The sequence below is a fragment of the Hemicordylus capensis genome, chromosome 6, assembly GCF_027244095.1.
Source record: "Hemicordylus capensis ecotype Gifberg chromosome 6, rHemCap1.1.pri, whole genome shotgun sequence".
NCBI classification, from domain to species: domain Eukaryota; kingdom Metazoa; phylum Chordata; class Lepidosauria; order Squamata; family Cordylidae; genus Hemicordylus; species Hemicordylus capensis.
In genome coordinates this window covers 30,613,063-30,628,037 of record NC_069662.1, presented here as the reverse complement: position 1 = coordinate 30,628,037, position 14,975 = coordinate 30,613,063, and the positions used below count along the sequence as shown (strand labels likewise).

The 14,975-nt window shown below is 43.7% G+C and overlaps 2 pseudogenes; both read left to right on the top strand.

The window, feature by feature from the left end:
- The first annotated feature begins 1,318 nt into the window (after positions 1-1,318).
- On the top strand, positions 1,319-2,368 carry LOC128331119 (olfactory receptor 6M1-like; annotated as a pseudogene).
- A 9,664-nt stretch (positions 2,369-12,032) lies between these two features.
- Positions 12,033-12,973, top strand: LOC128331118 (olfactory receptor 2G3-like; annotated as a pseudogene).
- Positions 12,974-14,975: the final 2,002 nt, after the last annotated feature.

The window sequence follows — 14,975 nt, the reverse complement described above, 5'->3', positions numbered from 1 at the left end:
AACCTGGGTAGAAGTGATTGTGTGGAAGCAAGGTAGGAAAAAAACCTGGGTAGCTTTTCCTCCTACCTTGCTTCCACACAATCACTTCTACCCAGGATTTCCGCTTACATTGCTTCCACATAATTGAAAATTGGGAGCACATACAGATTCCAAACCTGGGTAATGTTTGAATGTGTGAATGATCTCACTGTGTGATGTTGGATGTACACTTCAAAATGTACATATGTCCAGTCCTCACAACAACCCTCATGTTGCTTTTCTGAGGTAGGAGGATCATGAATTTGTGCATAAGCATTAACATGCACATATGCCCCACATCATACACAGAGTGAAGCATAGGGATGGAGAGAAACCATAGCTGACATCCTGATTAATGAAGTGCCAGTGCTTTGTGAGATGCACCAGTCCTGCAGACATGATTGAGTAATTTTAGAAGATATTATTCTAGCATGACCTTTCTCTCAATGTGCTAATTCCCTCATTCTCAGTGAAAACCCTCATTCTCGATGAAATCCATCTGCAGGAATATGCAGATGGATATTCTAATTCTTCCATTATGTCCAGGACTTTAGTCTCATTACCTTTTTTGTCCACCTCTCCTATGAATATTTTCATTCCATATTATCTTCAACGTATATTAAAAACAAAGTTAGGTGATGGCTGCAATCTTATATGTGGTTGTTCTCTGGTCCTCAGATAATTATAAACCCCAATAAATAAATAAATTCTCTCTCCTCCTTGTAGAATCCAAGGGAAAGATTTGTGGTATGCAAGGGCAAGGCAGTGGAGTAGAATCAGGAATATTAATAGTTTAATGAAATAGATAGTATGTACAGAGAGAGAAGTGCAGACTGCTTTTCTGTGTTCTTGCTGCTGGCTGTTAGGACCACATCTATCCCAGGATTGGAATACAAGTAACTAAAGGCCAATTCAAAAGCTGGCCTGGATCAAGGAATCAATTAACCAAATACAACACTCCCCTTTCCTTTTGCTCACTCATGTATATACATTCACAGAAACAGAACAATGAGCACTAGATTTCCAAACAGTATCAAGAAAAGCATACATGAGTTCTTTGCTCACTATCTAGCATGTTTGCAGAATATGTGAGTCATATAAAAGGCTGGTAAGGTTATCCCCAACAACAAAAAAAGTCCATCCCCAACAGAAAAGGTCATTCCCAACAACAACAAAACAGTGATATTGGGAAAACTTTACCTTTTATTTCAGCTCAGTTTAGCATTCAGCCACTTCCCACCCACCTGTTCTTCCTTAGATGACATTCCATTTCTTCTTGATTAATTCTAGATGCCACGACATGGAAATAGAGAATGTGACCACTGTCACTGAGTTCCTTCTCCTTGGATTTGTATGTGGCCCTGATTTGGAGATCATTCTGTTTCTGGTTTTCCTTCTAGTTTATCTACTGACAGTCCTGGGGAATGCACTCATCATTGTACTCATCTGCATCGATCATCGCCTCCACTCCCCTATGTATTTCTTCCTCAGCAACTTGTCCTTCATTGAAATATTCATGACAACCACTGTTGTGCCCAAAATGCTAGCCAATCTCCTGGCTGAAAAGAAAACCATTTCGTTTGGTGGTTGCTTTGCCCAGTCATATTTCTATTTCTTCATGGGTTCCACAGAGTTTATCCTTTTTGCTGCCATGTCCTTTGACCGCTACATGGCAATCTGCTACCCACTTAGGTACCCCACCCTCATGACTGGGATGGTCTGCATCAAGATGGTGATTGGCTCTTGGATTGGTGGGTTCTTGTCTGTGTTCTTGTCAATGGTGCTGAAAGTTAGGTTGCCTTACTGTGGACCTAATGTCATTAATCACTTTTTCTGTGACAGTGCCCCTTTGCTGCATCTTGCCTGCCAGGATATTAGCCTAATTGAGTTGGTTGACTTTGTGGGTTCTTTGATTCTACTGCTTGGTTCCCTCTCATTTACTGCTACGTCTTATGTCTACATAATCAGTACAATTCTCAAGATCCCATCTGCACAGGGCAGGAAGAAGGCCTTTGCCACCTGTGCCTCCCATTTCACAGTTGTCTCCATGGGCTATGGCATCTCTATATTTGTTTATGTCCGGCCATCCCAGAGTGACATCATGAGCATGAACAAAGCATTAGCCATTTTCTCTGGCATCTTGACCCCCTTGCTGAACCCTTTCATCTTCAGTCTCCGGAATGAACAAATGAAAGAGGTATTGAGAGATGTGCTAAAGAGAATAACCTCTATGATAAAAGATGGCTGATTGCACTGTGAAAGCTTACCAAAAAAATCTACATTTAAATTCACAGTGCCTATGCCACCACATGATCATATAACACAGAGATCATATAACAGACTTTTGTAAGGTTCCCAGGGCTTAAAATGGGAATTTTATGGTCTGAGGCTATGACCTAGAGATAAATGTACTACCTGGGACTGTTTGTCTAATGACAGAAAGGGGATGTTCATCATTGACCTTTGTGACTGGCAGTCAGTTAGGCAGTTTGTTTGTTTGTTTGTTTGTTTGTTTGTTGCTTTTATATCCTGCTTTTCCTCTGAGGAGCTCAGAGCAGTGTACATGGTTATGTTTATATTCACAACAGCCCTGTGAGGTAGGTTAGGCTGTGAGATACATGACCGGCCCAGAGACAACCTGTGTTTTTCATGGTTGAATGGGGGTTCGAACTCGGGTCTTCCAAGTTCTAGTCCAACAGCTTAACCACTATACTATGTATACAAGAGTCTTGGCCTTCTGACAGGTCAACCAGGCAGTACCTCTTGCACTACTGTGTTGAGCTCTCTCAGCTCCAGAGCCTAGATACAACCTGCAGTTCCAGTTCCAGCAACTGACCTCGGTTGGAGAATACACCCACTCTCACTGCATGTGTGTATGGGCACCTATGTCCCCAGCCTTGCTTTTATCCACACTGTAGGAGACCATTCCAGATTATGATATGCTGAGGTAAGCTATGTTAAGCATAAAGGATCCCATAACCTCACCAAAGATTTATTCTAAGAAGGTCAATGGGATATAGAAATAATAAACTTTATGTTTACTTGGCAAAAATGCGATCAACAACTAAGAGGTGTATTGCAAGAATAAGTGTTATTTAGACTAATTGCATGAGAAATGCCTTCACATGAAAATACATTATGTAAAACCTTAAGTGTATGTCTGTGTTCCAAATTCAGAGGCCCCTAATAATGTGAGGCCCTAAACTGTAACTTGCTCAGCATAAGAAATGTGAGAACTGGTTCTACCTTGAATGCGCCCACCCCCCGCCCCCGGCCGGCTCAGGGTCAGTTCAGGGATTCTATGAGCCTCATGGTGGGGTTGCTGCCAAGGTTGCGGGGTGTGTGTGTGTGTGTCTGGTGGTTCTCCCTCCCCTGCTGGCCTCCCTCCCAGTCTTGAAAGGGCTGTTTTGGCCCATCTTAGGGCCGTTTCAGCCCTTTCTGCACTGGTAGTGGCCATTTTTGAGGCTTCCACTCATTCACACTGGCTATTTGGGTGGCTGGGTCACACCTCTGCCATGCCAATTGCCAGTGCACCTGGCAGTGCACACCCCAGCATGTGCCTAAATCTGGTACTGGCAGGAGACATTTTACAACTCTTGGAGGGATAGTAATCCATAAGATGTGATTTAGCTTACTGGTCAATTTGGTGAAGCCTGTACTTATTCTGGTTTACTGAGACCTGAAAATTTATTTTAAATCTGGATTACTCATTGCAGAATACAAACTTCTGCAGCAAGGCTCTAACATATTGAGGCGGTTCTCACGCTCACCAAAAAGCAGGCTATGGGAGCCTGGCCTGCTTTTTAGAGGTCGTGTGCTGCCTCAGGAGCCGAGCGGCTCCCAGCAGCAAACCACCCAAACCACCCCTTCCCTTAGCCCAGGTTAGTGGAGAGAGAGCTCTGCTAGCCGGGGTTATCAGATTGTGTGCTGCCGCAGTGCAGCTCCGCACCACAGCAACTCATGAGGAGACCCCTGACCAGGAGACTAAAAAGCAGCCTCCCGGCTTGGGGGTCTCTCTGCTGGAACTACCGGGGGCCATGCTGTCCCCGATCTCCCGAGCCCCCACCAGCTCAATGATGGAGCTGGCAGTCCTGTGGGTGGCCACTGCAGCTGCCCAGGGATGACTGACTTCTCGTTTGCGGGGAGAGCGGGCTTAGCCCACTCTCCCCGCAAACCCCATCCAGGCTCTTCTCACTGATCGTGAGAAGAGCCTCATTATCAAGCCTGCTTGGCAGGTAAATATTGGTCGGACAAAGAACATATTACTATCATGAAAAATGCACTGAGGTTATTGACACCATCAAAAACTGTGTTCTACTCAGGTTTGGAATCTGTGTGCGCTCCCAGTTTTTGGTTGTGTGGAAACAACCAAAAGCAAAACCTGGGTAGCTTTTTCTCTTACCTTGCTTCTGCACATCGAAAATTGGGAGCACACACAATTACCAAACCCAGTTAGAACACAGTTTTGATTGTTTGAGAGACCTCACTGTCCTTTAAAGCAGAAACAATTTGATTGTTAATATTTGCTTCTATTCATATCATACAAAATACAAACCAGTATGTCAGTTGTAAATCAGATTTATGTGTAAACATGTTTTCATATTGTTTAGAACCTAAACTTCCTCAGTTTGAGTATACCTGCCTAAAATCTCACAAAATGCTTCCTCATGTTCCTGTATCAGCCAAGCATGTTGTAGTGGTTAGAAGGTTGGACTAGCAGTGGGGAGACCAAATTTCAAATCCCTGTTCAGCAATGAAACCCTCTGAGTGGCCAATCACTTATGAAGCTAACCTACCTCACAGGGTTGTTGTGAGGATAAACATAAACCATGTGCACACTGTTCTGGGCTCCTCAGAGGAAGAGCAGGATGAAAATGTAAAAATAAATAAATAGTCCTTCTATGTTTCATTCTGAATTGTCTATATTTATGGCAATGCATCATGAAATTTTTATTGTGCTGTTTTTAGAGATGAGGTGCCTCTTTGGAGAGGCGCCGAAACACTTCAGCTCCCTGGTGCAGAAACGTTTCAGTGTGGGGCATGGGGTTCACTTAAGAGGAGGCGGGTAGGTCCTACCTGCCCGTCCTCCAATCCCCCACCGATCCACTTGTGCCAGCTTGTGCCACTTGCTCTTCTAAAATGTCATGCCGCAGTGTCCCCAGCATCCCTCGTGCGGCACTGGCAACAGCATGCTGGCCCCATAAATGCAGTTGATGCACATGCCAATGCCATTTACTGGCTGATTCTGCATGAGGGATGCCAGGGATGCATCCCATCGCCATGGCATGGCATTTTAGAGGAGTAAACAGCACAAGCTTCTGCTTTCATGAAAGCTTTTCCATACCAATTGCACCGTGGTGGACCAGTGGAGGACAGGCAGTTAGGACCTGCCCACCTCCTCTTAAGAGAACCAAGCACCACCCTTGGGAGTGCACCGAAGCAATTCGGTGCACATCCTTAGTTATTTTAACTGCAAATAGAGATGTGGAAACATGGGGCTGGCATCCACCCTTTCTGTGCTTTACTTTCCTGACACATTTCTTCCACCAGGCACATTTCTTCTTTCCTGGCTTGAATACCAGAAGTGAGTGTGGAAGGGAGACAATAGGGCTATTCTCACGATCAGCAAAAATCGGGCTAGGAGATCCTAGCCCTATTTTTGGTGATCGTGAGAACCACCGCGCTGTGCTGTGAGCCTGGTGGTTCTAAAGCGGGTCACCTGCTTCTGTACCCTTCCCATTAGCCCAGTTTTATGGGGCGAGTGCTCCGCAAACCCAGGTTATCTGATCGTGAGTAGCTGCAGCACAGTTCTGTGCCATGGCTACTCATGAATAGGCCCTCAGAGGGGAGGTGAAAAGCTGCATCCCAGCTCTGGGGGTCTCCCCAGTATGCCCTGCTCACTCACGCAGGGCATACTGGAGCTTCTGGGGGCCGTGTGGCCCCCGAGCTCCCCAGCGCCCGCTGGCTCCGTCACAGAGCTGGCAATCGTGTAGGACGCCGATCCAGCCACCCAGGGCTCCATCCCCGATCATGAGTGGAGAGAGCAGGCTTAGCCCACTCTCCCCGCTCACCGTACTAAACCGGGTCTCACTGATCACGAGACCCTGCTCAATGCCTGAAACTATTAACAGCAGAGCTCCCCACAAACCCCCTTATGGCTCTTTACACTAATACTGTGAAGAGCCTCAAAGACGTCTACCCAGGTTTTCCACCTACCTTGTTTCCACACAATGAGGCTGTTCTCATGCACACTCTAATCCAAGCTAGGGAAGCCCAGTCTGAGTTAGGATGCATATGAGAACCACCAGGATTGGGCCTGATCCCATCAGGGCAGTGCCTCTTAAGCCCCACTTTGAAACAGGGCTCTTAACCAGGTTAAAGGCTTCAGCAATCCCTTAACCCAGGATTGTGTGTTTGCTGGAGCTACATTCAGCCCCAGGGACCACAGAGAGGGGTGCCTAAAACACGGAGCTGGTAGGGGCAGCAGAGATCAGGGGTCGCCCGGCCCCCGGAAGACCCAGGATGCCCCGTGTGATTGTGTGGGGCATTCTGGGGATTCTGAGGCTTGCTGTAGCTGCCTGATTGGGGGTCTACTTGCCAGTCACCGTAGTGTGCCTCAGCACCATGGCAACTTACAATTGCCAAAATGGGGTTAGCGGCATGATCACTTAAGGGGAGAGGCAATTAAGTGGGCTAGCCGCCATGCGGCTCCTGGTAGTTCACACATGTGGGGGTAACCGGGCTGGGTTCCGAGCTAGCATGGCAGTCTCCTGTAAACTCTCTGCTATTAGGCCTGAACTCCTCAGAGATTGCTCTTAGGAACTGAGTGCTTTAGCTGAAACCTTCTGTCTCTGATCATCAGGCACAATATGCTGCTTATTGGCAAGACTCCAACTTACAGACGCCGTAGAGAACAAGTAGCAGACATTCTCAAGAATCAATGAAGCCTCTGGAGTTGAACATTACCTTTGCTTACTAGGTTGGCTTCATTTTGCTTGTTTTTGCCATAACTTCTGAACCTCCCTTAATCCAAGGATTTTGTTTTCCACTAAAAATTCTGGAAGAATTTTCATCCTTTTTTTTTTTTTGGAAGCCTCCTTTACTCTTTTATTGGCTGTTTGTTGAATTGAACATTCCTGTTTCTGGAATTTAGACATGGTTGGTTGCTGGTAAGTCTGATTCTACCCAGGCTTATGAAATCCAAGATATCTAGTGTTTATTTCTTTCTGATCATGGTCCCAGTCATACCAGTGTATGGTTGACACTTACTATTAGATAATAATATGGTCCCAGAAACTAACTTCAGGGCCCATCCTGGAGTTCAGACATTGTGGGTTGATGGTAAGCCTTGGTGTGCTTATCTATGGGTGTGCACAAAACCACCTGGCCTAGTTTGTTTCAAGTTCGAAGTTTGGTTTTGGCCCCCTTCAAATGCCCCAACCCCCCAATCAGTTTGGTTCGGGGGTGTTCAACAAACATTTTCCCCCTTCTTTTTAACTTATCCCTCTGGGGGACTTCTCCAAGGTGGCGGTGGTAGTGGGGGTCCGTTAATGTTTCCCCTCCCCCTGCTGGCTTTCCTTTTCTTAAAGATTGCCTGGTTCAGGCATCTTTGACTCTTTCTTGGCCTATTTCTTGGCGTGGTGGTAATTTTCAAAAATTGTTTGTTGAACCCCCAAACTGTGTGTTTGTGTTTGGTTTGTGTTCGAGCCAAACCAGGGGGTGGTTCAGCTCGACCATGAACCTTCGAACAGAGCTGGTTTGGTGTCAAACCGGTTCGGGTTCAAACTGGTTGCACACCTCTATCCTGACCCTGCCTAGTTTTATCAAATGCAATAGCCCTGGAGTTTAGTTCTTTCTCTTCAAGATCTCAGCCTGACCAGCACACATCTGACATTTTAATCTGGCTATGAAGCTATGGCATGGTCCCAGAAACCATCTCCAAACCTATCCTAAGATCTATTTCCTACATTCCACTTTAGCCTCCTGTAATACTTGAAATTAAGAAAGCAATATCTGGTGCTCTCAACATTCTGACTAAGCTGATGCAACAGTTTTGTGTTCCATACTGTAATGTTTAGTTGTCACATCTGGTCCAAACAGTGTAGTTTATTATTTACAAAGTAGTTCACAAGAACATATAACTCACAAACTGAAGAGATAAACATACTGAGCATGTTCCGTGCATCAGACATAGAGAACTCCACTGGACATGTTCAACTACCCAAGTAAGTTAGACTACAAACTATCTAGAGGTAAGACTCCTAAACTACAAACAAACAAACAAACACATATTTAGTCTGCACCTGGCAGACTATACAGTTGGGAAGGACCATCTCTGTTCTGAAGCTGTCATATTTTTAGGTGGCTCAGGTAGCATTCAGAAGGAAGCGACATTCATGCCAGTGCAGCCCTAGTCTAGAAGGGAACATTGCTTCACTGGTACTTTCTTAGTCAAGAAGTCAGCAACTGCCCCCCCCCAAAAAACCCCACCATCAATAAAACCATAATGTACAAGGGGTTTTGCTTATCTCTTCTGAATTTATGTATTATAGACATGGACAGTATACAGTGAGGCTGTACAACTGAATCAGTGTATTTGCTTAAAACAAATCACAAAATTTTATATATATTTTCAAGCAATCAAAAATATTTTGCATGCACATGCTTGTGTGTGCGCGTGCACACACTCACACACACAACTGGTCTTGAACAGATGGGCCATTGTGGATTAATATATTGTATTAGTGTTCTTTAATACCTCAAGAGCTTAAGTAAGTCCCACTGATTTGTTGGAAATTCCAAGCAAAGGTTGCATCATCCATGCATTTGGAATAAAGTGTTTCCACACCAGTAACACCAGCAACTGGAAATGGGCCATTCTGGCATGGAACCTCCCTACACCAGACTGAAAAATTGCACAAGCAACTCTTTAGGATATGGTCATGGCATGGTAATGGGACCATGAGATGGCTTTTCAAGCAGCCTAAAATATAATGGGTAAATGGGATGAAAGTTTGATCTCAAATCTTGGAAGTTCCAATTGGAAATCACAAATTGGAAATTCCATTGGGATTTTGTGGATTTATTTTGGTGGTACAAAGAAAGTTAAGTGGTAAAATGTCAATGGCCGATCGAGTCAATGGCCCATATTTTATTAAAGTGCCCACTTTACCAGGATGCAAGGTAGCAATTAATCCATCCCTTGCTAAATAATTTCAAGGGGAAAACCGGGGATCTTCTTTTAAAGTACTTATTAGCCGACGAAGATTCAGTAATCTCCAGAACAGTTGCTAAGTACTGTTATGTGGCTTTTAAAATAAGAGTCTTAAACTCATGAGGGTATTCTTTTTTGTAAAAAAAAACCCTGCCATGTGTGTGTGTGTGTGTGTGTGTGTGTGTGTATACTCTTATTTTAAGGATTTTATGTGATTTTGAGTTATTAATGACTGTACATTTCTCTTTTGGTCACTGACCGTAAATAAATAAAGCAAGTGTGACCTCTTTGCTGTGTGGACCTGTCTTCATACCATGTCCATGTACCATTGCTCTAGACATCAGCCATTAAGTAAGTATGGGTGCAATGTCTGTACAGTTCTTGGGAGAAAAACTCCTTTCGACATAAGACTTAGTTTCAAGTAAACACTCATATGATCAGTTTGCATGTACATAACTAAGCAAATAAATGCAGGATAATTACCAAAACGTTGCTCATGCTGTAGGAGCAGATGTGGATAGATATGGGAGACCACACTATGTCACACCGATAATGTAAAATAGTTTTGTTTTGTTTTTAAGGATATAACTCTGAATGGTAAGACATGATGGACCAGAAAATTACTATTTTCCTTCCTCCAAAAAAACTCTGAGAATAGTTGTAGAACATCTTAATCAATAAATATCTTTTTACATATTTGCAAACAAATTATCAGATATAATTAGAATTAAATAAGATAAAGAGCAAAATAGCCATATAGTCAAATATCCATGAGGAAACTATTTTACGTTATTGCTACATAGCTTTATGTTTAAAGAATATGAAATTTGCTTGTGTGCCAGCCAGGGTAAGAATGGAAATACATTGCAAACTGCCTTCTTGAGCCATCAGATCCTACTGTACTCCAAGAGAGATGGAGATGCTGAGCAAGTATGGAATATGCTTTCTCCATTATGTAAGACAGGAGTTTCCAATCAATATGGGCCTTTGGCCATTGTGGCTGGGAATGATGGGAGTTTGAGTCCAATGGCATCTGGGGCACCTATGCTGAGAACCCCTAAAAAACTGCAGGATTCTATGGAATTCCCATTTTGCCATTCTGACTCCCATTTTCTTACTAATTTTTCTTGCTTCCTTCAACCTGCTTTAATTTCTACTATGGTAACCAGAACCTCTCAGGGAGAGGAGAGCTGGTCTTGTGGTAGCAAGCATGACTTGTCCCCATAGCTAAGCAGGGTCTGCCCTGGTTACATATGAATGGGAGACTTGATGTGTGAGCACTGTAAGATATCCCGCTTAGGGAATGATGGAGCTGCTCTGGGAAGAGCAGAAGGTTCCAAGTTCCCTCTCTGGCTTCTTCAAGATAGGGCTGAGAGAGAGTCCTGCCTGCAACCTTGGAGAAGCCACTGCCAGTCTGTGAAGACAATACTGAGCTAGATAGACCAATGGTCTGACTCAGTATATGGCAGTTTCCTATGTTCCTATGTTTCCTATGTTACCACATATAGGGACTTGCAAACTGATTTGGGTACAAAATGATTTGTACCCAAGTCTACCTATTTGGGGTGATTTGTCAACAAAACAAATTGCCCCTGTGCTAACTGGCCAGATTCAGTTCCAAAACAAATCGCCCGGATTTTGGACCTGAAAATTTTGTAGATTCAGTCCTCCATTTTGTGATGATCTCTCTTGCTTTCTCCATTTTGTGTCAGGAATATTTTTCTTAAAAATCCCACCCTCCTAAGCTTCAGATTGGTGACTTACAATGGGCAATGATTGGATGGCAATTCCCCCGCTTCCAGATTGGCTTGTTTCCATTCAAATCTTGTGTTGCCAGGGGTGACTGGCCCTGCATTGGCTAGGGGAAGGGTCAAAGAAGGGACAAGGGTGGGGGAGTTTGAAGGAGGGATTTTCAAATGTACTTAAAGAGGCAGGCAGCCACCGTTCTGCTTTTCTGCCTCATGCAAGAAGAAAGAGAGAGAGCCAGAGGAGCTTTGCTTTGCTTTGTTTTGCCTTGCCTGCCTGATGCCTGGAATGCATTCCCTGCTTTTTGTTCCTGCTTTCCTGATTAAGGAAAAGAGAAGAGAATTTTTTTTCCACCTCCCTTTCTGCTGCTGAGAGAATCACTTCCTGCCACTGTTATCTGTGCAAATTGATTTGGGTACAAAATGATTTGTCCCCAAATCTGTTTCGGGAGATTTATGAACAAAACAAATCGCCCCTGTGCTAGCTGTCCAGATTCGGACCCAAAACAAATTGGGGATGATTCGATTTTGGTACAAATCCAATTTTTAAAAAATTGATTCATGCATATCCCTAACCACATATACTGTATGTGGCCATATATGGCAAAAACCCATCTGATTGTGCCCTTAGGCACCCTATTTTTGGATGTTTTTTTAAAATATTTCACAATACATGCTGGGTTTCTGTTGTTGTTTTTGCTGTTTCTTTATCATCAGTGTTACTCAAGCATAACTTCCATAGTGCAAGTTTCACAAAAAATAACAAATACTGGATTAAATAATGTGACCCTGGCATGGCAGCATAATAGTCTACAGAACTTTGAGCTTTAACCAATGGCTATAGCTTTATTTGGAGAATGTATAGACATGTAATCTATTGGACAAGGAAACCTGCATCATAAAAGTCATGATTTCCTTTGTCAATGATATTTTAGCTTTAGGAATTCAGGTGAATATTTAGAATTACCACTGTCTCTGTAGTCTCTAATGCTTTGTTTCAATCTCAGATGCTATTCTACCATTTTTCTCCCAATAGTTGGATTCTATGGGACACGATGAGACAAAGGAATGAAATGGAAGTTTGGGAATTCATGCTTATGGGTTTTTCTAATCATCCCAGACTGGAACCCATACTCTTCATCATCTTCTTCCTCATATATGCTGCAATCATGCTTGGTAACATTGGTATCATTATTCTGGCCACAGCAGATCCTCACTTACACACTCCTATGTACTTTTTCCTTAAACATCTGGCTTTTTTGAACCTTTGCTACACCACTGCTGTGGTCCCCAAGATGTTGTTCAACCTGATATCCTCCAGGAAAACCATATCGTACCATTTGTGCATTACACAGACTTATATCTCACTCTTTATGGGAGCAGCAGAATGCATCCTCCTGGCTGTTATGGCTTTTGATCGCTACGTAGTAGTGTGTCACCCTCTGCGTTACACCATAATAATGAATCACCAGGTCTGTGTGAGGATCGCAGCGGCATCTTGGACAATCAGCTTTTTCAGCACTGTTGTTCCACTCTTCTTAACTTTACCCCCTCTCTGTGGACCGTATGTCATTAACCATGTTTTCTGTGAGGCCCCGTTCTGCTTCTCATGATCTGCACTGATGCCTCCTTGAATGAGCTCCTGATGTTATTAGGGGGAGCTGGAACACTAATGCTTCCCTTCATCTTGGTTCTTGTGTCTTATGGCTGCATCATCAATGCTGTCATCAAAATCCGCACAACCAGTGGCAGGCGGAAAGCCTTCTCCACGTGCTCTTCTCATTTGACAGTGGTGACAATCTACTATGGGACAGGCATGTTCATGTACATGAGACCCAAATCCCTCTATTCCCCTGAGAATGACAAACTGATTTCTGTATTTTATGCTGTCATCAATCCCATGCTGAATCCCATCATATATAGTTTCAGGAATAAGGAGGTCAAGGAGTCATTAATGAGAGCCCTTGGAAGGAATACATTGGCCAAGGCAAATTAAAGACTGACTGTAAATAATGGAGGGACATTTTTTGGTGGTTCTGTAAACACATGTTAAATAAATTGTTACTAGCTTAAAGATTTGATTGTTTGGGATCTTTAGTTATATACCAACTTCTTAAATTAAACTAGAGTGTAGAAAGCCAACTGAAAGCCAACAAATTTTAACCTGATAAGGGCATAATCATCATTATTCCAGCCAATCATGTTCATGTACTGAATGTCATGGTTTTACAATGCTCTGTAGCCAATCATATTTGAGCTTATGCTGGCACAGTGAATAGCAGATTTCAAGTGAATTCAGGGATTGCTGTACTAGTCACATGGGCATCTGAGTCAGTCAGGAATGTGTGAGTAAACACAAACCTATTCAAGGATTTTTTTCCCCCTTTTGCAGCAATCTCTCCTCACCTCCACCCCAAAATTCACTAGCTTTTGGTTCAGCCATAAGAGCTATAGATCACAAACAAAGAATTCTCAGCATCCTCACCAAACTACAATTTTTCGTGATTCCCATTTTTCAGGATTTCTTGGACTTGACATGGTAAAAATACTCGATAGGATAAATATGAACAGAGATAAATCTATATCTTAAAAGCTAAATGAAGAGCAAGGGACTTGAAGATATCTTGGTTTCCCCCCGCCATCATATTCCCTGTGAATTATTTATGAACAATGGTGTAGTACAATTTTGAAAAATGTATGCATCGTGGTTCTGGAATTTTAAAAATAAATGCTTTGCATTGTGATACTCATACCATCTTCATGGAATATAGTGCACTATACCACATGAAGATGGTGTGAGTATCACAGTGCAATAGTATTGGATTAGTAGTGCACTTCTACACAAACAAACTGCAAATGGCTATGCCAGAAGCGGTCAGTGCTGGAAGCAAGGGTGGTTAAGGAGGAGCAAAGGTGGTTATGGAGGAATATTAGAATGTGTCCTCTTGCACAGAGGGAAGCACATTACATGAAGCTTATCCAATGCTTGGAGACATCTTCAGTTCTCTCCTGCATAGGCAATGGGTCTAGTAAACAAATCAATGCAGCTGTTCTCATGAGCAAAGAAACTTGGGCTTTACTGCTCACGAGAACCACTGGGATTCACTTGGATCTCAGTGGTCTTATGGCACCAAGCCCAACACCAAAGTCCAAGGTTAAGGGTGCAAACATGCCTTCAACCTGGCTGCCAGGGTCATGTGTCAGCAGCTTGCACTGACACACAACCCTGGGCATCTAGAGTGACTGCAGGCGCTGACACAATGATGGGCACCTAGAGTACCTGTCCCCTGAGGGAATCCGCCAGTGCACTGCGATCAGTGTGCAGTACATATTGGGATACCTGGAGGCTAGGATAACAAGTCTTGGCCTCTGTTGATCCCTGCTGCCTAGAGCAGCACAGGTCATGTGGGCATGCAGATTGCACATTGCAGGGCCTAAGAGTGGTCATCTAGAGGAAGGTAGGTTGAACCCTTTCTCCTCATCCCACCCACCTGGCAATGTGCGCAGTCTTGTGAATGGCCCCAATATCTCATAAAGCTAGGCAACTCTTAGTTTATTTGTTGCTACTGGAAGACCAGTATATTTGACCTAACTAACATCAATCCTAACTAACTAACATCAGTCCAGATAAACTGTGGCACGCACACCTCAATAATCTCAGATTCCCATTAACCTAACATGGTATGAATTGTGAGAATCTGCACATTGTTAATAATGGCTATCAACCAGTCACCCACTTATCAGCCCACTTCCTGGGCCTAAAGGCCACAGGGCAGGTACATAGGATTCGCATTGAAATATAGGAAGCTGCCATATACTGAGTCAGACCATTGGTCCATCTAGCTCAGTATTGTCTTCACAGACTGGCAGCGGCTTCTCCAAGGTTGCAGGCAGGAATCTCTCTCAACCCTATCTTGGAGAAGCCAGGGAGAGAACTTGAAACCTTCTGCTCTTCCCAGAGCAACTCCAACCCCCGAGGGGAATACCTTACAGTGCTC